Raw genomic sequence first — 21,219 nt, forward strand, 5'->3', positions numbered from 1 at the left:
ACAAAAATCCTTACCACTGGACCAATAAACAACATTCTTATCAATGGAAAAAAGATTGAAGTTGTCAAGGACTTCATTCTTCTTGGATCAACCATCAACACTCATGGAAGCAGCAGTCAAGAAATCAAACGACGTATTGCATTAAGCAAATCTGCTGCACAAGACCTTTTAAAAGTGTTTAAGAACAAAGATGTCAGCTTGAAGACTAAAGTGCTCTTGACCCAAGCCATGGTATTTTCAATAACCTTATATGCATGTGAAAGCTGGACAGTGAATAAGGAAGACTGGAGAAGAATTGATGCTTTTGAGTTATGGTGTTGGAGAATATTGAAAGTGCTGCCCATAGAACCAACAGATCTGTGTTGGAAGACGTGCAGCTAGAATGTTCCTTGGATGCCAGGATGGCCAAACTTTATCTCTCATACGTTGGACATATTGTCAGGAGGGACCAGTTGCTGAAGATGGACATCATGTTTGGAGGGTCAGAGAAAAAGAGGAATACCCCAAGTAAGATGGATTGGCAAAGTGACAGCATCAATGGCCTCAAGTGTGGCAACAACAGTGAGGTTGGCCCAGGATTGGGCAGTTTCATTCTGCTGTGCATAAGGTTGCTATGAGTTGGTACCAATTTGATGGCACCTAACAGTAACAATAATGGGCAAAATATTGAATGATGCAGAAAGCAAGTAAAAGAAGATAGAAGGAATACACAGTCAATGTACCAAAAAGAAATGGTCAATGTTCAACCATTACAAGAGGTAGCATATGATTAAGAGCCAATGATGCTTAAGGAAAAAGTCCAAGTTGCATTGAAGGCATTGGCAAAAAACAAGTCTTTGGGAATTGATGGAATACAAATTGAAATCTTTCAACAAACTGATGTTGCACTGGAGGCACTCACTCATCTATGCCAAGAAATTTGGAAGACAACTACCTGGCCAACTGACTGGAAGAGATCCATATATCTGCCCATTCCAAAGAGAGATGACCCAATGGAATGTGGAAATCTTCAGACACTATCATTAATATCACCTACCAGTAAATTTTTGCTAAAGATAATGCAAAAATGACTATAACCATACATTGACAAAGAACTCCAGAGGATCAAGCTGGGGTCAGAAGAGTATGGAGAACAAGGGATATCATTGCTGATATCAGATGGATCTTGGCTTAAAGCAGAGAATATCAGAAAGATGTATATCGGTTCTTTATTGACTATGCAAAGGTTTTTGATTGTGTGGATCATGACAAGTTATGGAAAACATTGCAGAGAATTAGTGTTCTGGAACACTTAATTGTGTTCATGAGGAACCTGTACATAGACCAAGAGGCAGTTGTTTGAACCGAACGAGGGAACATCAAATGGTTTAAAATCAGTAAGGTGTACACCAGGGTTGTATTCTTTCACCATACTTATTCAATATATGTGCTGAGCAAATAATCTGAAAAGCTGTATTATATGAAGAAACACATGGCATCAGGTTTGGAGGAAGACACATTTACAACCTGCGATATGCAGATGATACAACCTTGCTTGCTGAAAAAGAAAAGGACTTAAAATACTTACTCAAAGACCACAGCCTTCAGTATGGATTGCATCTCAATATAAAGAAAACAAAAATCCTCACCACTGAACCAATAAACAAGATCCATGTAAATGGAGAAAAGATTGAAGATGTCAAAGACTTAATTTTGCTTGGATCAACCATCAACACTCAAGAAAGCAGCAGTCAAGAAACCAAACTACATATTGCATTAGGTAAATCTGCTGCACAAGTCCTTTTTTAAAGTGTTCAAGAGCAACATGTCAGTTTGAAGACTAAGGTTCTCCTGATCCAAGCCATGGCATTTTCAATAACCTCATATGCATGTGAAAGTTGGAGAGTGAATAAGGAAGACTGTAGAGGAATTGATGCATTTGAGTTACGTTGTTGGAGGAGAATATTAAAATGTTTTGTATTAAAACATTACAAAAAACATACAAACAGTAGAAAACAAAATAGATGACTGGACTGTCAAAAGAACAAACCAATCTGTATTGAAAATACACTCAAGGTGCTCCGTGGACACCAGGATGGCCAAACTTTGTCTCTCATACTTTGGACATATTATCAGAAGGGACCGGTCCCTGAAAAAGGATATCATGTTTGGTAAATTGGAGGGTTAGAGAAAAAGAGGAAAACTCCCAATGAGATGGATTGACACAGTGGCAATAGCAATGGGCTCAAATATATCAGTGATTGTGAGATTGGCTCAGGACTGCATACTGTTTCATTCTTTTGTACATAGGGTCCCTCTGAGTTAGTACCGACTCAATGGTATCTAACAACACCTTTATATGGAAAGGAAAGAGACCACAGATAAGCAAAGCATTATTAAGATAGAGAGCAAAATATGAGGCCTTTTACTTCTCAATCTCAAAATCTACTACATAGTCACAGTAGTCAAAACAGTCTTGTACTGGTAAATGAAAGACACATATATCAACAGCACAGAACAGAGAACCTAGAAGTAAATACAACTACCTGTGGTCAATTGATCTTCGACAAAGGGCCCAAAAGCAATAAATGGTGACGAGATAGTTTCTTCAACAAATGATGATAGTAAAATTGGAAATCCACTTTGCAGAAAAATGAAACACCACCAATATCTCACACCCCATATAAAAACAAACTCAAGTTGGATTAAAGGCTGAAATGTGAAACCTAGAACTATAAACATTATCAATAAAAAAAATAGGGACAAACTTAGGGGTTCTCATACGTGGAATAAATATACGATCAAACATTACAAAAAACATACAAACAGTAGAAAACAAAATAGATGACTGGACCTCTTAAAAACCAGACACTTCGGTGTATCATAGGATTTCACTAAAAGAGTAAAACGTGAACACCTATACTGGGAAAAAGTGTTTGACAACAACATATCAGACAAAGTACTACTCTCCAAAATTTATAGAACACTTCAATGCCTCAACAAGAAGACAAATAGTCTAATTACAAATGGGCACAGGACATGAACAGACACTTCACCAAAGACAGTTACGCAGCCAACAAACATATGAAGAAATGCTCACAATCAGCCATTGTTGTTAAGAGCCATTGAGTTGATTCTGACCTATAGCAACCCAGTATATGGTTTCCAAGGAGCAGCTGGTGAACTTGAATCACTGACCTTGCAGTTCAAAAGACTCTTTGCAGTGCCACACCAGGACTCCATTAGAGAGATGCAAAACAAAAACAAACAAAAAAAACAATGAGAAATCATCTCACTCCAGCATTAGTAGCAAAGTTCCCCAAACCAGAAAATAGCAAATGCTGATGAGGGTGTGGAGAGACTAGGACACTCCTACACTATCAGTGGAATACCCTACCGGTGGAACTTTAAAATGGTGTAGCTATTGTGGAAAACAGTATGGTGCTTTCTCAAAAATTTGGAAGTAGAAATACAGCAATCCCTCTACTTGGTATAAGCCTTCAAGAAATAAGAGCCAGGATATGAATAAGTATAAGGAGTTTAAGAGGTAAAGGAAATAGAAGTAAAATTCTGTTAACTGATGGTACGTGGAGGGGATTGCAATCATTGTAATGAAACAAAGTCTATGATTTGCTGAATGTAAAACTGATGATCTGCTCTGTAAATCCTCACTCAATTCACAATAAAAGGTTATTCAAAATAGCTCATGAGGGGCCTTCTAAGGTGCAACAATTTGTCTCTCTATGTATGAGGAAAGAACAGTGATGAAAATTGAAGATGCCTGGAATCAATGCGTTCAGTGAACTAATGGACTCTGAGACCAGAACTAGATGGTGCTTGGCTACCACTACCAATATGTCTGAAAGCTATCACGTTTGAAGTCCTGGATAGAGTAGGAGAAAATGTGAAACAAAACTTACAATTATTAAAAAAAAAAAAAAAAAAAAAAAGATAAGGCTAACTGGTCAGAAAGAGACTGGAAGATCCTGACCATGGCCCTCAGCTTCTCTTCAGGTTTGGAAGGAACTCACTTTTGTGGCCAAAATTTTAACCAAGTGATAGATAAGTATATGGGAGGGGCGAAGTATAGGGGGGAGAAGGAGCTGGACATTAACTTTAGTAAGGTCTGCTCCCCATGGAAAGGTCAACCATTTAATATCAAAAGGGCAACATTTACCTAAAGGAAAAGGTTTCAAGAGTTGGGCAGGAGGATGGAATGGAAATAAGAACCACAGGGAAGAAGGGATTGCAATCAGAGATGAAACTAAGTGTATAAATTTGTTAAAGGAATACTGATCGCTCCCTAAACTTTCCCTCAATTTACAATAAAAATATTTTTAAAAGATAAAAAGAAATCAAAAGATATTGCATCCGGCAAATCTTATGCAAAAATCTCTTTAAAGTGTTAAAAAGCAAAGATATTAGTTTGAGGACTACAGAGCTCCTAATTTAAGCCTCATATGCATGTGAAAGTTGGACAATGAATAAGGAAAACCATAGAAGAATTGATGCATTTGTATTATGGTGTGGGGAAAGCATATTAAAAGTATCACAGACTTCCAGCAGAACAAATTTGGCTGGCATGAAGTGCAACAGATTGCTCCTTTAGATGTAGGATGTAAGGATAGCGAAACATTATCTCTCATACTTTGAACATGTTATCAGGAGGGATCAGTCCTTGGAGAAGCACTTTGTGAAGACCCCTAAAGGAGATGGATTGATACAGTGGCAAGTAACAAAGAGCTAAAATGTTAACAATTGTCAGGACGGTGAAGGACAAACCAGTTTTTAGGGATGTGCATAGCGTCGCTATGAATTGGAATCAACTTCAAGGTACCTAAAAGCAACAGGTTTAACCACTCTTGAGTAGTATTTTCTATATGCTTCAGAAATGATTATTTCAGAATGACCAAAATGGCCAAAAGGTTAGGACAAAAGGTTCGGACAGATGTGATGGAGGGAGTGCACGGTTTGGCAGGGAAAGAAAGTGATGTTTATGTGTAACGGAAACGGGAAACTGAAAGTCGACGTGAGGTAAAAGACTGGGAATGAAATGGAGCCTAGGAGGAATGCGTAACTTGCAGCAGGCTCAGCCGGCGCAGACACTGGGAAGTCTGGAAAGGTGTGTCCAGGAAGCCTCACTGGAGTGCTGTGTTAAGTGCGATTGAGTCGGTCCCGACTCTTAGCGACCCTGTATAGGGTTTCCGAGGAGCGGCTGGTGAGTTTCAACTGCCGGGACCTTGCAATTCAAACTTGTATTAACCTGCAGCACCACAGCTGTGCTGTGTAGAGGCAGCATTTTGGATAAGCTTGGCGCCTCCCAGGTAGATCCACGCATTACGAACACTGCTGGGTGCAGCTGGTGCAGCAAGTCAGTACAGATCGGTGAAACCGCGCTGGTCCCGCCTCGTTTCTTGCGTCTGCGACCCAAACGCTGGGCCGTCTGAAGTGTGGGGTAAGAACCTCACCCACTTCATAGGTCCCTGCAAGTCCCAGGCCCTCAAACAAACTAACCACCTTCAGGGTCGAAGACACAGGGAGGTGTTTTACCATATCTAACACATCTAGTCCTTAAAAGAGGCCTGACCCCAAGTCCAAAAAGTCGTGCTTTCTGATTGGCTTAGAGCACTAACGCAGGCGATCGCCGTGTGAGACCCGCTCTTTGATTGGGTCTTAAGTAAACAGTTTAGCACCAAATAAAGAGGCCTTCCGTCATTGGGCTATTATGTGGCTCTCCTTTTGGCTTCTTTGCCGACTCAATAAGCGTCTCTGAATCGTCGTCATGACTCTTAAATCTAGGTCTGTAGTTTGCCCCAGTGTTACTCGTCTCTAGACATGGCAAAGAGTTTGCAGAGTTCAACCAATCATATAACGTGTAGTTCTGGTTGCCAGGCAGATTATGCTAATAGAAACCCGCCTTCTATGCAGCACCCACTCTGCGGCGGGAAGAACCACCTGGAGGTGGCGGGGGGGTTTGATTTCCATCACCCCTAGAGAGAGAGGATCGGGGACCCGCTGATCTTCTAGCTCCTCTCACCCAACATCGTGTAAGTACCTAAAGGATTAAGGGAAGTGAATAAGCCAGGGTCCAGAGTACCCCATCGACTGGGAGGGTGTTTCTTCTTTGCTTAGTCCCACCCAAAATGGCGGCCCGCTCTTTCCGTGTCTCTAAGCCCGGCCGGGGCCAACCGACCGCGGACCCGGGTGGGGGGGAAATTGATGGTGGTGGTGGGGGAGAGAAATCCCGGCGGCACCGCCCGATGGTACAGTCCAGCCGGAGCTGGGACAAGGCACCTCACTCGGGGTGGGGGGTCAAACCATCTGCGCCTTCCAAGGGGAAAGGTGCACAAATCCCTAGTAGATTCCCTCCTGCCGCTGCATTCAGCAATGGCTTCGTTGCCTCCTGGTTCCTGCCTTCCCCGTACCCAGCCTCCTCCTGCGACCACCGAGCAGCTCGCTAGCTCCCCAGGACGCGCGCACCTCTCCTCCCCTGCCCGCATTGGTTGGGCCGGGACCGCCGTTGGGCGCCCAGAGCGCTCTGCCGCGGCGGTTGGGCGGGCGCTCGGAGTACTGCTGTCTCTGGTCCTCCCGCCGGACCTACGAAAGCGGCCTCGCTTGGTCGGGGCCGCGCGGGCGTAGCGGCAGCCTGGGCCTTGGGCGGGCGCTGTGCCTGGCTCTGTTAGGTGGGCGCCGCGCTTTGTCCTCTCCACCCCCACTTGCCGATTGCTAGTTCCTCCCCATTCTTTAGCGACCAGTTGCCCTTGCAGTGACTCGGGCAGACCCCTAGCTAGGGTTGTTGGAGGTCGTGTGTTTGGGGTTCGCCTTGGTAAACACTGTGTCTCTGGAGTGGACTGAGCTGAGGTCTGGAGGCCGCGCCCCTGCCAACCTGTGTAGCGCACATAGAGCGAAGCGCACACGAAAGGCCAGAACGTGGTGGTAGCGCGTTGAGGGTGGATAGTCCCCAACTGATCAACTTTGATTAAGCATTGTGCAGTCCACTGCCAGTTTCTAGATCTTCTACCAAATAGAACTGAATTGCCACTGCCCTCTACGCACTTGAGCATACTGCAGTTGAACTCTGTGTACCTTTAAGCCTTTTATGGTGGATTTCAGTTCCTTGAAGTTAAATTTTGTTCAGTGTATGTGTACATAAAAGCACATGGAATAGTTTGGGTGATGTCATCGAGGATTAAAGGTGTGCAGAGTCTCTAATTCATAATTTTACTCCTCTTCAAATCTTCACCTATTCAAATCTTGCCCTGTTTGTTCATTGTGACGTGGAAAGTTGTCTCTTAAAACGATATGGTTCTTAATCATTGTTAAATGCCTTCCAGCCAGTTCTGACTCAAAGGAAACCTGTGTAGGGTTGGTTACCTGGACGGGCTCAGGGGTTTGAACCTGCCCACCTTGCGGTTAGCAGTCGGAGCTCTTAGATCTACAGTGCCACACCAGGACTCCTCTTAACCATTAAAGACTACAAAGTCACCACTGTTTTATGGCTTCTTCCCTGTTCCTTTACTGTTAATCGGTTCACCATATAGGTACTGTGGGTTAAGGCACTGGACTGCAAAGGATGTTGTTATGTGCTGTCAAGTCGGTTCTGACCCATAGCGACTCAGCATAGGGTTTCCTAAGAGCAGCTGGTGAGCTTGAACCGCCAACCTTGCAGTTCAAACGGCTTTGCAGTCTGGCTTATTAACCCACAGCGCCACACCAGTACTGCAAAGGTTGTTGTTGTTGTTAAGTGCCGTAGAGTCGATTCCGACCCATAGCGACCCTGTATAGTGTTTCCAAGGAGCAGCTGGTGAGCTTGAACCACTGACGTTGAAGTTCAAACGACTTTGCAGTCTGACGCATTAGCCCACAGCGCAAAGGTAGCTGGTTCAAATTCACCAGCTGCTACTCTGGAACTCTACAGGGTCACTATGAGTTAGAACTGACTTGATGACATTTAACAACAACAAGAAGCACCAGAAATATTTCCACATTGATGAACCAAATTTGCTTTAAAACTGAAAAAACTATCCCTTCCCCCCCTTAAATTAATATTTGTTGGGGACAAAGCAGTGTTTTTTCAATTGGTGTGTTTAGAAAGTTGTCCCTCTGGTATGTTTAGAAAGTAACTATTTTACATTTAAAAATTTTTGAATCACTCTTTGCTGACTCCTGTTATTAATTATGGTGTTAATCTGATTTCTGTTTTGCCAGAGAAGCCATTTTCAGTTTCTTAAGTCTTTTGTAGTATGTGCCGCCATGTAAAGGAGCCCTAGTAGCGTAGTGGTTACAAGTCAGGCTGCTAACCTCAAGGTCAGTAGTTTGAAACTATCAATGGTTCCGCGGCAGAATGATGAAGCCCTCTGCTCCCGTAAAGATTTATAGTCTCGGAAACCCTATGCAGGGTCACTATGAGTCGGAACCCATTCCATGGCACATAACCATAACGTATTAATGTGTATATTGTCTATTATGTATCTGAATGTAATAGAACTTGTATTATTGATAAGATTCCTGTTCTCAAAGGCGCTGAAATGCTTTTACTTAGAGATTATGGTGGAATGTTGTTGTTGTTGTTGTTGTTAAGTGCCGTCGAGTCGGTTCCGACCCATAGCGACCCTGTACAGGGTTTCCGAGGGTGTAAATCTTTACGGGAGTAGAAAGCCTTATCTTTCTCCCGCGGAGCGGCTGGTAGTTTCGAACCGCTGACTTTAAGGTTCGCAGCCCGATTCGTAACCACTACGCTACCAGAGCTCCTATGGTGGAATAATAGCATATTAATCCAGTAAAAATTTTAATAGATTGGCACTCCATCTATTTTCATTTGCCTAAACTCATGGACTTTTTGTTTTTCCTTGTTTTAAAAGCAATACATGATCAATGTAGAAAACATAGAAAGAAGCAATATCTGAAGTAAAAATCACCTGAAGTATCAAATAGTTTTTGCTGATATTTTGATGTGTTTCAAGTTTTTGATGTGTGTGTATGGTTTCTGGGTGACACGAATGATGAGCATTTGTCCAGTGTTACAGGATAAGCACTGGACTGTTAACTGCAGGGTCAGTGTTTCTTTGGAAACCCTATTCCACTAGACTCAGGTCTATGGTACTTAATCACAACTAATCAGAAGATTGGTGGATCCAGTTTATCTAGCAGCCCCACAGAAGAAAGGTCTGGCAATGTACTGCCATAAATATAACCAGTAAAGCTCTTTGGGGTTTGGGGTTGCTATAAATTGGGGTTCAATTCTATGACACTGGATTATAACTTCAATGTTTTAATACATTTTATTTTTTGAAAGCATAACCTAGTTAATGGAGATACATTTGCGAGTAACCAATTTGATCAAAGGACAGAACTACTGAGGTATAATTTTGATTTTCTTTATAATTTTATAAGGAGCCCTGGTAACATCGTAGATTACCAGCTGAACTGCTAATTGCAAAGTTAGCAGTTCAAATCTACCAGTTGCCCTGCGGGAGAAAGATGAGACTTTCTGCTCCAGTAAAAATATACATCCTTGAAAACCCTATATAGGGTCTTTATGAGTTGGAACTTCATGAGTTGGAATCAGCAGCACAGAACCAATACCACAGCCACCTCCAATAGTTTTATATTTTAAGCATGGATAAGTACACAGTAACTGCATGATTTCCCTTGATAAAAACAATAAACTGTTAAACATCCTGTCATTGCAATGTTTAAAATGTTTAGTCAGAGTTTGTTTTAAATTGGAATACTGATATACTTTGTTCTGTTACCACTAAAATACTGCTCCCTGCAAAGAAGTGAAGATATACACACACCCTGTCCAGCAGAATTTTTCATCAGCAGATTTGATTGATTACTACTGACTCATGGAGTCCTGGTGTGGCGCTGCGGGTTAATGCGCTGGATTACAAGGTCTATTTGAATCTTTGAATCGCAAGGTCAGTGTTCAAGCTCACCAGCTGCTCCTCAGAAACCCTATACAGGGTCGCTATTAATCAGAATCAACTCTACGGCACTTAACAACAAAAGCAATGACTCATAGTGACCCTGTTTAGAGTTTCTGAGGCTATAAATCTTTGTGGGAGCAGAAAGCCTCATCTTTCTCCTGTAGAGTGGCTGGTGGGCTTTAATCTTGGACCTTGTGATTCACAGTCCAGTGTTTATACTACAGAGCCAAGTTTTTTTTAGAATGGTCTCAAGCTCAAATTCTCCTGAGGGTAGGATGTTATTATGGAATGAATTATAGCTCTCAAAATATTTGTTGTAAATCCTAGCTTCTATGCCTGTGGTTGGAGTCCTGGTGTGACGCTATAGTATAATGCACTGGACCACAAGGGTGTTTTGAACCTCATGGTCGGCAGCTGGTTCTCGGAAACCTCGTCACTATGAGTAGGAACTAATTCAGTGGAACTTAACAATAACATGCCTATGGTTGAAGCCCTACTGTGGCACTGTAGGATAAGCACTGGACTGCTAATCACAAGGTTGGAGGTTCAAACCCACCAGTGGTTCCTTGCAAACCCTGTACAGGGTCACTATGAGTCGAAGCCACTAGAAGGTACTTAACAACACAAAAATGCCTGTGATTATATTCCCATTTGGGAATGGGTTGTCTTTGTTATGTTGGCAGAATTAGTATAGGGTGCATTTTTTTAAAAAAGTTTTTATTGTGAATTGAGTGATGGTTTACATGGGAGAACATCAGATTTACATTCATCTTATCTATTGTGTTTCGTTTCATTGCAATGATTACAATCCCCTCCATACATCATCATTCAACAGCATTTACTTCCATTCCCTCAATTTTTGGGGGGAGATGTACACCGAAGCACTCAGGAATATATAATCATTCAAGCAACCAATGAGTATACCCTGCAAACCTGCCCACCAGCCGTCAGCACACAGACCCTCTCCCACTCTGAGACCAGAGTCCCCAGCTGCTCCATCTCTCCACATTATTGTCTCTGCCTCCATCTCTGGTGTCACTGCTTCTCTGGGTAGGGTGCCACACTGTGCTATTCTTTTCCCTTAATGATCCCAGGGTCCTCTGCTCCTGGACTGCAAAATCAACCACTCCTCTCCTTTTGTTACAAAACATCTACCTTTATATTTGCAACTCTCACAGTCAGTCCTGATAGCAATGATTCACTATTGTACCACATGAGTCTTATCCTCATCTCCTTTCACCAGCCCTGTCCAGACAGGTTGGAAACCACTAAGTGGAGATTCTACCTTCCCCCGCACCCTCTGAAACTAGGTTCCCTATTGAAAGCTTGTAAGCCAGTCACTTCTTGCCTTTGTACCCCCCCCCCCCCCCCCCCCCCCCCCCATTTTGGGTAGCCAGTGTCTAAGTTGCCTATCCCTGTCAACCCTGTGTACCGAAGGGGTGGCAATGATCCTTGCTGTAAAGATTCATTCCCTCTTTTGAGCTACTACATACATAAGTGTAGGTCAAATTCATCAAATTGTAGCAGTTTACTCTTTTTTTCCCTCTTCTTGTTTCCTCTAGTCGAGTTCTGATCATCCAGCCATTGACGCCAGGTCAAGTGGGTACTATCTGCAAGTATGGGTGTTCTTGTGCATCTCCCCTCACTTCATATCAGCTGGACGCTTCACTGTCCAACATGGTTGTCTGTGGCCATGTCCCTGTCCCTGGGCCCAGGAGTCTCCAGGTCTCACCATACTGCTGGCCAACCAGGTCTCAACCCAGGTTGACAGGAGTCTAATGCTCGTGGTCAGACTTAGCTCACAACGTCATTGCTATTTTTCCCATACTTCCCCTTCTCGGTAGAGCAGTGTGGTCACCAGCAGGACAACATGCCTGCTCTTGTATTCCCCTTGAGTCTCAGTCTTGGAAAGGGATTTGCTCTGAGGGCACCCAACTGCTTGCCTTGATGGCTCTCTGGCGAACAACTTGCTTGTTCTTGTAGTTTAGTATAGGGTGTATTTTGTGAAGACAAATGGAAATCTCCAAGGAACCAAGAAGCCAACAGAGACCTTCCTTCAGAGCTGACACAGAGAAAGCCTTTCTCTCATGGTGGTGTTCTGAATTCAGACCCACTGTGGTTTTTGTTATAGCAGCACTAGTTAACTAGACAGAATACTTTTCGACTGCATAACTTTGGTCATTCTTCTGGTTAGCACTGTTGACTCTTTCCTCTAACATCAAACCATTTACTTGGTTTGGTTCAATTACTGCTACAACATATCTAGGCTCTTTGTCAGTAACACTCTGAACTGGTGCCTCTCTACTTCATTTCCTCAGTGACACCTTATTACTGATCCTAAAACCTTATCTCAAGTCTCTTTCCAAAATTCTTCAGTGGATTCCCATTGTTCATACCTGTGTAGATTTCAAATTTCTGTAAATTATGGAAAGCCTCTGGAAGTTCTCTTTTCTTAACTTTGAAATAACCAGTTTAGGCATTTGAAGAGTGAGTAGTGGGAAGAGGGAAGTTTGCATAATCAATCCCAAATCACAGTTACAACAGTCTTGTTAAAAGGTGGTGAAAATAATGATAAAATTGATGCTATACAATAGTTTAAGCACTCCAAACATAAATTGCTGATAGGTTACTATTGTTTGCTATTCATTTCTTTGTTGAGCTCATTCATCTCAAGCATTAAGTATTGGAGCTAAATGCTCCCTTTTTAAACCAATGCCCTTCACTTTCCTAGTTTGATTAGCTGTTGGTGGAATCTGCAATCATTAGCTCACCCTCTTTGCTGCTGGGATCTTTAAAAGAGCTGTCCTTAGAGATGCACTACCCAATGTGGTAGCCACTTGATCTATTTTTAAGTGTAAATAGACATCAGATTTTTGTAAGTACAAAAAAAAGAACATAAAATATCTCAATGAAAAAAACAAAACAAAAAACCCGAGTAAATGTTGAAATGATAATAGATATGCTGGGTTAAATAAATATAATTTCACCTGTTTTTACTTTTTTAAAACTGTTGCTACTCGGAACAATGGTACTTAAAATATGCCTTGCATTTGTGGTTTACATGGTATTTCTATTGAACACTTTTCTTTAGACTTAATCTGATAAGGGTAAGGTTGTTGTTGTTGTGTTCCATCATGTCAGTTCCGACCCAACAACAACCCTACCTTTATCAGACTTGATCATATGCTACCTCCTGAAATGGTTGAACATTGATCATTTCTTTTTGGTACAGTGACTGTGTATTCCTTCCATCTTCTGTTGATGCTTTCTGCATCATTCAATATTTTGTCCATAGAATCTTTGAATATTTCAAGCCAAAGCTTTAATTTTTTTTTCATTTCCATCAGCTTGAGAAATGTTGTGTTCTTCCTTTTTGGTTTTCTAGCTCTAGGTCTTTGCACATTTTGTTAGAATGTTTGACTTTGTCTTTTTGAGCTGACGTTTGAAATTTTCTGTTCAGTTCTTGTACCTCCTTACTACTTTCATTTGCTTTAGCATCACTATGCTTGAGAGCAAGTTTCAGAGTCTCTTCTGACATCCATTTTGGTCTTTTTCTTCTTTCTTTTAAATATTTTATTGTGAATTATGTGATAGTTTACATGGGAGAACATTAGTTTTACATTCATTCTATCATATATCATCTCATTGCCATGGTTATAATAACCTCCATGCAATCCTTCCCCCGTACCCCCCAGGTCTTCAGCACACAGTCACTCTCCCTCTCTTTCTTGTCTTCTTAATGATGACCTTTCGATTTCTTCCTGTATGATGTTCTTGATGTCATCCCACAACTCTTCTGGTCTTATGTCTTTTGTATCTAATAATAAATCTGTTCTTGAGATGTTCTCTAAATTCACGTAGTGGTTACAAATTGGGCTGCAAACCGCAAAGTCCGCAGTATGAAACTACCAGCTGTTCCGCGGAAGAAAGATGAGGCTTTGTGCTCCTGTAAGGATTTACAGTCTCGGAAACCCTGTACAGGGTCGCTATGAGTCAGAACCGACTCCATGGCACATAACCACCACCATATTCAAGATCATAATTTGGCTCTTGTGGGCTTGTTTTAATTTTCTTCAGCTTCAGCCTGAACTTGCATATGACCACTTGACGGTCTGTTCTACAGTCTGCCCGAGGCCTGTTTTGGCTGATGATATGGCGCTTCTCTTCCTACAGATGTTGTCAATTTGATTTCTGTATATGCCATCTGGGGAGGTCCATGTGTATAATCGTCTTTTATGTTGTTTAAACATATATTTGCTGTGAACAGCTCCTTTCAGAGCTCTCTTTATAAGTGTAAAGGAATCCAATTGATTTTTGTATGTTGATATTCTACCCTGCCATTTTTCCAAATCATAAAGATGAATTGAAGGATAAAGATGAAACAGGGTTTTCTTGTGATTGTAGATGCCACTTAATTGGTTCCAACTCATAGCCACCATTGTTCAGTCCTGCACTGTCTTCACAGTTGTTGTTAAGTTTGAACCTGTTGTTATCGCCACTGTGTCCGTCCATCTTGTTGGGAGTCTTCCTCTTTTTTTGCTAACCTTCCACTTTTCCAAGAACAATGTTCTTTTCCAGGGACTGGTCCCTTCTGATAACATGTTCAAGATCTAAGAAATACAGTCTCACCATCATAGCTTCTAAGGAGCATCCTGGCAGTACTTCTTCCAAATGGTCAATTTCAGTTCACGGAATATCCAGGATATTGATCTTTATGTGTTCCATTTCATTATCGACAATTTCCTATTTTCTTAGATTCATGCTTCATACATTCCATGTTTAAATATGTATGCTTTTTGCTGCTGCTTCTCATTTTCAGTTGTTCCCCATTAGCAAATGAAGGTCCTGTAAGCTTTACTCCATCCATATCATTAATATCAACTCTATGTTGTGTAGGCAGCTCTTCCTCAATCATATTTTGAGTGTCTTTCAATTTGAGGAACTCATCTTCTGGCACTTATCAGACTATTTTACTGCTAGTCAGAAGGTTTTCAGTGAGTAACCATTCAGAAGTGATCCACTTGTTCTTCTTAATGTGCCTTAGTCTGGAAGCTCTTCTGAGTATTCACCGTGTGTACCTCTGCTGTTTAAAATACAGGTGGCATAGCTTCCAGCATCACAGCAATACAGAAGTCACCACAGTATGACAAACGGACAGAGGAGTGGTGGAGTGGTTTCTTAGGAAGAAGTTTTAAGATAATTAAACACTTCATTGGTGAGAAAAAGGCCAGCAAATGTGCGATGAGGATTTTTTTTCCCCATCGTATCTACTTATTCTTCAGGGATTACAAGGGGTATCCTAAGAGGATTTATCACCTTACCCTATCCACCTTACATCCTTGATCTTGCTATGTTAGACTTCGTTTTATTCCCCAAACTCAAAGAATATTTATAAGGAACATGACTTGAGTCCCTGGAGGATGCCAAAACCATTGTTTTAATGTGGTGTAAACAAAGAGTGCAGAATTCTTCAGATAAGAGTTAGAGAGATGGAAAACACTACTTCAGAAAGTATACACATGTTTATGAATGTTAAAAAACAGTGACTTGACAATTTTGATATTTTTCATAAAGGTTTTTAGGATTTTGTAGCTGCTCCCATTGTTGAGTTGACTAACCTGGCTCACAAGCCTGAAAGACCTTAGAGAACAAACAAATCTCCAAGGACAAGAAATGAATGGCTTTACAGTTAATTATAATAAAAGCAATTACAGTCTCCTAACCAATAAAGTTGGAGTCCTGGTGTGGTCCTGTAGGATGCGCACCTGAGCACCGGACCACAAGGTGGTTTAAATTGTAAGGTTGTCCATTCAGACTCACCAGTTATTCCTTGGAAATCCTTTTCAGGGTTGCTGTGAGTTGGAACTGACTCAATGACACTTAACAGCAATAAGAAAGCAGTAAAGGATACATCTTTCTAGTATTCTTCGCTTTCAGCCAAGATCTATCTGACATCAGCAATGATAACCTTCATTCCAGGAATCCGTATTGAATTTGTGGCAGCTCCCTATCTATGTACTATTGCAAGCATTTTTAAATTATCTTACGCAGAATTTTTTTGCATGTGATATTAATGATATTGTTTAATAATTATCACATTCTGTTGGGTTACCTCTCTTTGGAATGGGCATAGATATGGATCTCTTCTAATCGATTGACCATGTAGATGTTTTCCAACTTTCTTGGCACAGATGACCGAGTGCCTCCAGTGTTGAAATTTTTTGTTGAAACGTTTCAATTTGTAGTCCATCAGTTCCTGGAGCCTTGCCAGTGCCTTCAGTGCAGCTTGGGCTTCTTTTAGTATCATCAGATCTTGCTCATATGGTATACTTATTGAAATGATTGAACTTTGAACAGTTCTTTTTGAAACTGTGACTCTGTGTATTCCTTCCATTTTCTTTTCATGTTTCCTGCATCATTCAATATTTTGCCCATACAGTCCTGTAGTACATGACTCCTGTAGTCTTTCAGAGCCAGACAAAATCCTAATATCTGTCTGTTACAGGTTTGGACAGTGTTTTGCTAAACCAATGTGTATCTGAAGTTTAAGAGGCCTTGTCTTATGCTAACAGGTAGTCTATGCTTCCAGCTATCATCTGAGCTGGCTTATCCTGTTACAGGAGTCTTCAAGATTCCTTAGCTATGACCAGATAAATCATAAGTTAAAAAGAGCTTCCAAAATCCTATAAGAGAAAATTGGTAAAACACATCCTTTTTAGAGCTTGAAGTACTACAATGCAAAGAAAATGGAGCTTGAATTTGAGAGGGTTGTTTCCTGACTGCAACTCCCAAGAGTTTGTGGAGCAGTGAGCCCAAACAGCTCAAACAGCTCCAAAGCCTGGGTCCGCAAGTCCTCAGGTGTGCATGCTGCAGGAGATATATATATATTTGAATCCCACATTTATAAAATGTCATTGAGGAAAAGTCCAGTTCTCTTATAGGAATAATCCAAAGAGGCTGAATGAGGAATTGATGTAGCTTGAAACGTGGAGACTCAGAGTCCACAAAGTGAAACTATGTGCTTGCCCCCACATTCTGAGGGAAAGGTGAGCCTTTATACCCAACTGTGGGGAAAGCAATAGTGACCACAATCACAGGAGCAGAGATTACTGACAGTTACAAGACAATAGCAAGTTAAAATGCTGAAAGCTTAACAAAGCCATCCTTAAACATGGACTTCCTGGAACCAACCCAGCAAGCAAGCCTCTGAAATATCTCTACATACATTCCTTCCAGGGCATTCTGTGAAAGCGCTCTTGCAAGACCACTCTCATGAACATTTCTTTACAAACCACATCTTTGCCCTCCCCACCCCCCCCCACCCCCATTGTTTGCTAAGGATAATTTCAAGTTTTCAAGAAGTGGACAAGACTCCAAATCATAGGCTTAGTTCTTAGGAATGCAGAAAATAGAAGAAGCTAAAGTTCAACTCAGAAAAAAAAATTAGTGAACTTTTCCAGACAGAAGCTCTGCACATGTGCCGGCCCAACTTCTGCCTAGGTCCTAGTCCTGCCATGACTGGGTCTTTGGGGTGAGATGTACTTGAGCCAAGGACCATAAATTGTAGCTTCTAGGTGACATGTGTGTCTTAGGTCTGCTCTGGCATGGCCAAAGAAACACCAGGCAAGGTAGAACTAAGCAATAAAGAAGCAAAATGCCTCATCAATGAAGCAAAGGAAAAATGGCAAGAAGAAGACTGTAGTGATGAAGGTAGCATGCAGAGTACATGCACCCAGGCAAGACCAGAGAGCCCCTGGAGGATGGCGACCCAGAGGATGACAGAACACTGGATGACAATGAGCTGGCCAAGTACAATTTAGACAAATAACTATAGGACAGAGACCCTATGCTGAAACTCTTGCTCACAGTCTATGGGAATAAGGGTCAGGATCCTCTAAAAGAAATGGAGAACTATGAATGTGAAGATATATTGTTTAAGCCCATGATTATCTCATAGTTTATGGTAGAACTGAACAGGACCAGTGCAATTTGGAGGAAAATGTTTATAATTAAGAAGGAAACTTTTTATGCACACCATCATATAATAATGCAATTGTTTGATTTCTTGACTACTGCTTACATAATATGAAGAAAAACGTGACATTAGGATTGGAGGAAGACTCATTAACAACCTGCGATATGCCAGTGATACAATCTAGCTTGCTGAAAGTGAAGAGGACTTAAAACATTTACTGATGAAGATCAGCGAGCACAGCCTTTGGTATGAATTACATTTCAACGTAAAGAAAACAGAAGTCCTCACCACTGGACCAATAAACAACATTCTTGTCAAAGGAGAAAAGATTGAAGTTGTCAAGGACTTCATTCTTCTTGGATCAACTATCAACACTCATGAAAGCAGCAGTCAAGAAATCAAAGGACGTATTGCATTGGGCAATTCTGCTGCACAAGACCTTTTTAAAGTGTTGAAGAACAAAGATGTCAGCTTGAGGACTAAGGTGTGCCTGACCCAAGCCATGGTATTTTCAATAACCTCATACACATGCGAAAGCTGGACAGTGAATAAGGAAGACTGGAGGTGAATCGATGCTTTTGAGTTACGGTGTTGGAGGAGAATACTGAAAGTGTCATTGGCTGCCAAAAGAACCACTAGATCCATTTTGTAAGAAGTGCAGCCAGAGTGCTCCTTGGAGGCCAAGATGGCCAAACTTTGTCTCTCATACTTCGGACATATTGTCAGGAGGGACCAGTCGCTGGAGAAGGATATCATGTTTGTTAAGCTAGATGGTCAGAGAAAAAGAGGAAGACCCCCAATGAGATGGATAGGCCAAGTGGCAGCATCGATGGACTCAAGCGTGGCGACAGTAGTAAGGTTGGCCCAGGATTGGGCAGTGTTTCGTTTTGCTGTGCATAGGGTTGCTATGAGTCAGTACCGACTCAATGGCACCTAACAACAACAACAATAGATGAATTTCTTCCATTGCCAAGAAGAAGCCTCTTTCATCCAAAAGTTTTATTTACTGAAGAGATAGTGCTTATATTGCAGACTCAAAGGCCTTCTAACCACCAAAGGTAACATGAAAAACAGAAGAGAATACCCATTTTCATGTCCCTGGAATGAACAAGGCTTGGCCTATTCCTGAGTAGCTCCCAAATCTTCACATATATGTCAGCTGAAGAAGTCACAAGACAGACAGCCCTTGATTTGACTACTTAGGTCAAGACCAGAGATTTCATCACTATGTGCATTTAGTATAAAAATGGGCTTATCTGAACGTGTATCCAAATTATATACAAAGACTTTGTCTGTACTGGCCAATAAATGACACAGGCTGAAGTGATTCCATGTTACTCTCTCAGTCTGCCCATGGAACCACCATATTCTATGGCTTTCATGTGGACTTCGGCAGTCATACAAAATCACCGATTTCCATATGATCCAGAAATCAGGGTCTATGCTTCAAATAGATGAAACTGCAGTGTCTGGACCTTTTCTGCATGCACAGCAAGGCTAGCTGAAGGCTTCTCCAAGGACATATCCCACAGAATCACAGTCTTGACAGCAATGCACTTGCCAGCACATTTCTGATGAGCTGGTCAAAGATAACGATAGCATTAGTATGTGCTTCTGTTGAGGAACTCTTCTTTCCTTTAACCCTTGTAAGCCAGTCACTTCGTGCCTTTATCAGCCCTTCATTTTTGATATCCACTGCCTAAGTTGCCTGTCCCTATGTACCCTGTATACCTATGTACTTTGATGTGAAGACTTCTTCCCTCATTGGTATTTAGAGTTACTCCCTCTATGAGTATAGGTCAAGTTCATCAAATTGTAGCAATTTACCCTTGTTTCTTTTATCAAAAATTGGTTTGGTCTTTTCTTTTTAATCTTCCTCTAGTGGAGTTCTGATTATCAAGCCTTCGAGGCTAGGTCAAATGGATACTATCTGCAACTTTAGGTGTTCTTGTGCTACTCCTCTCACTTCCTATCAGCTGGATGCTTCACTCTCTCTGGTGTGATCTTAACTTACGTAATTACCAACAGTTGTACTGTTCTCAGTATATCATTGCCCTGTGCCACCTTTAACAAACGTCATTGCACTGTAGCTCCACAATGAGCCTGTGAGTTAGGTAAGATAAGTGAGTTGTATTATTCCTTTTGTCAAGATAAACATGCCCTCAAAGCATATATTTTCGTACTGCTCCATACTAAGAAAACACTGAAGACGTATCCTGACAGCTCTTGTTGTTAAAGTGCCATCCAGTCAATTCTGACTCAGACTGATGGGGTTTCGCAGGAGCTGCTGGCGGGTTTGAACTGCTCTTGGCAGTTACAATTCCATTAGTTATCCTACAGTGCCCAACTACTATCCAAACGAGTTCAAACTCACCAGCTGCTCCTCAGAAATCCTATTTAGGGTCACTATGAGTCAGAACCGACTCGGCGACTTTAACAACAACAACATCAACAACAAAATCCTGAGTGGTAGAAAATTAATCATTACACCAGAGAGTGGTGGTTGTGGTGGTTATGTGCTATGGAGTCGGTTACGTACGACTCATAGCAACGCTGTGTAGTGTTTCTGAGGTTGTAACTCTTCACAGGAGCCAAAAGCTCATCTGTCTCCCATGGAACAGCTGATAGTTTCAAACTGCTGACCTTGGGGTTAAAAGCCCGACTCAAAACCACTACACTACCAGAGCTCCTGTCCTATAATATAGTAGTTTTATTAAGATAGAGGAGGTCGAAATTTAGTAGACTGCAAGTCTTCATTGTAATTGGGACTTCTGGTGTGGTGCTATAACATCAGCACTGGACTGTGAGCTATAAGGTTGGTAGTTCAAACCCACTCTCAGCTCCTTGAAAACCCTATACAGGGTTGCTATGAGACAGAACCGACTCGATGGCACTTAACAACAACAATTATAAGCTAATAAGACAGACTTTTCATCAGGGCAGTGATTGCTTCAATAATGTTTCATATTTTATCAATCTGGGCTTATCATGTTGTTAACAACATACTTGTTTTTGGACACTCTTATGTTTCACATTTTCAAACAAGGGGCTTGGGAACAGGAATGAGGATTTGAACATAAGTAACAAATGAAGCCCACATTAACCTGTTGAGCTGAGGGAAGATAATTGAATGTGAAGGAAATCACTTCAAGTCCATATCCATCAGTGTCATGTTTCAGTTTATTTGAAAACATTGCAGTTTTTTCAGGACTTGAGGTAGATAAGTACACTGTTTTCTTCTGTATTATACACATGCTGCTAAGTGCCATCCAGTCTGTTCTGACTCATAGCCACCCTGTATAGGGTTTCTGAGCAGCGGCTTGTGAGTTTGAA

The 21,219-nt window shown here is 41.6% G+C and overlaps 1 pseudogene; it reads right to left on the reverse strand.

The window, feature by feature from the left end:
- Positions 1-6,107: 6,107 nt before the first annotated feature.
- The window catches only part of LOC102831674, a 29,411-nt pseudogene continuing 14,299 nt past the window's right edge, over positions 6,108-21,219 (reverse strand).

This window comes from Chrysochloris asiatica, unplaced genomic scaffold, assembly GCF_000296735.1.
Source record: "Chrysochloris asiatica unplaced genomic scaffold, ChrAsi1.0 scaffold00222, whole genome shotgun sequence".
In the NCBI taxonomy this organism is placed as follows: Eukaryota; Metazoa; Chordata; class Mammalia; order Afrosoricida; family Chrysochloridae; genus Chrysochloris; species Chrysochloris asiatica.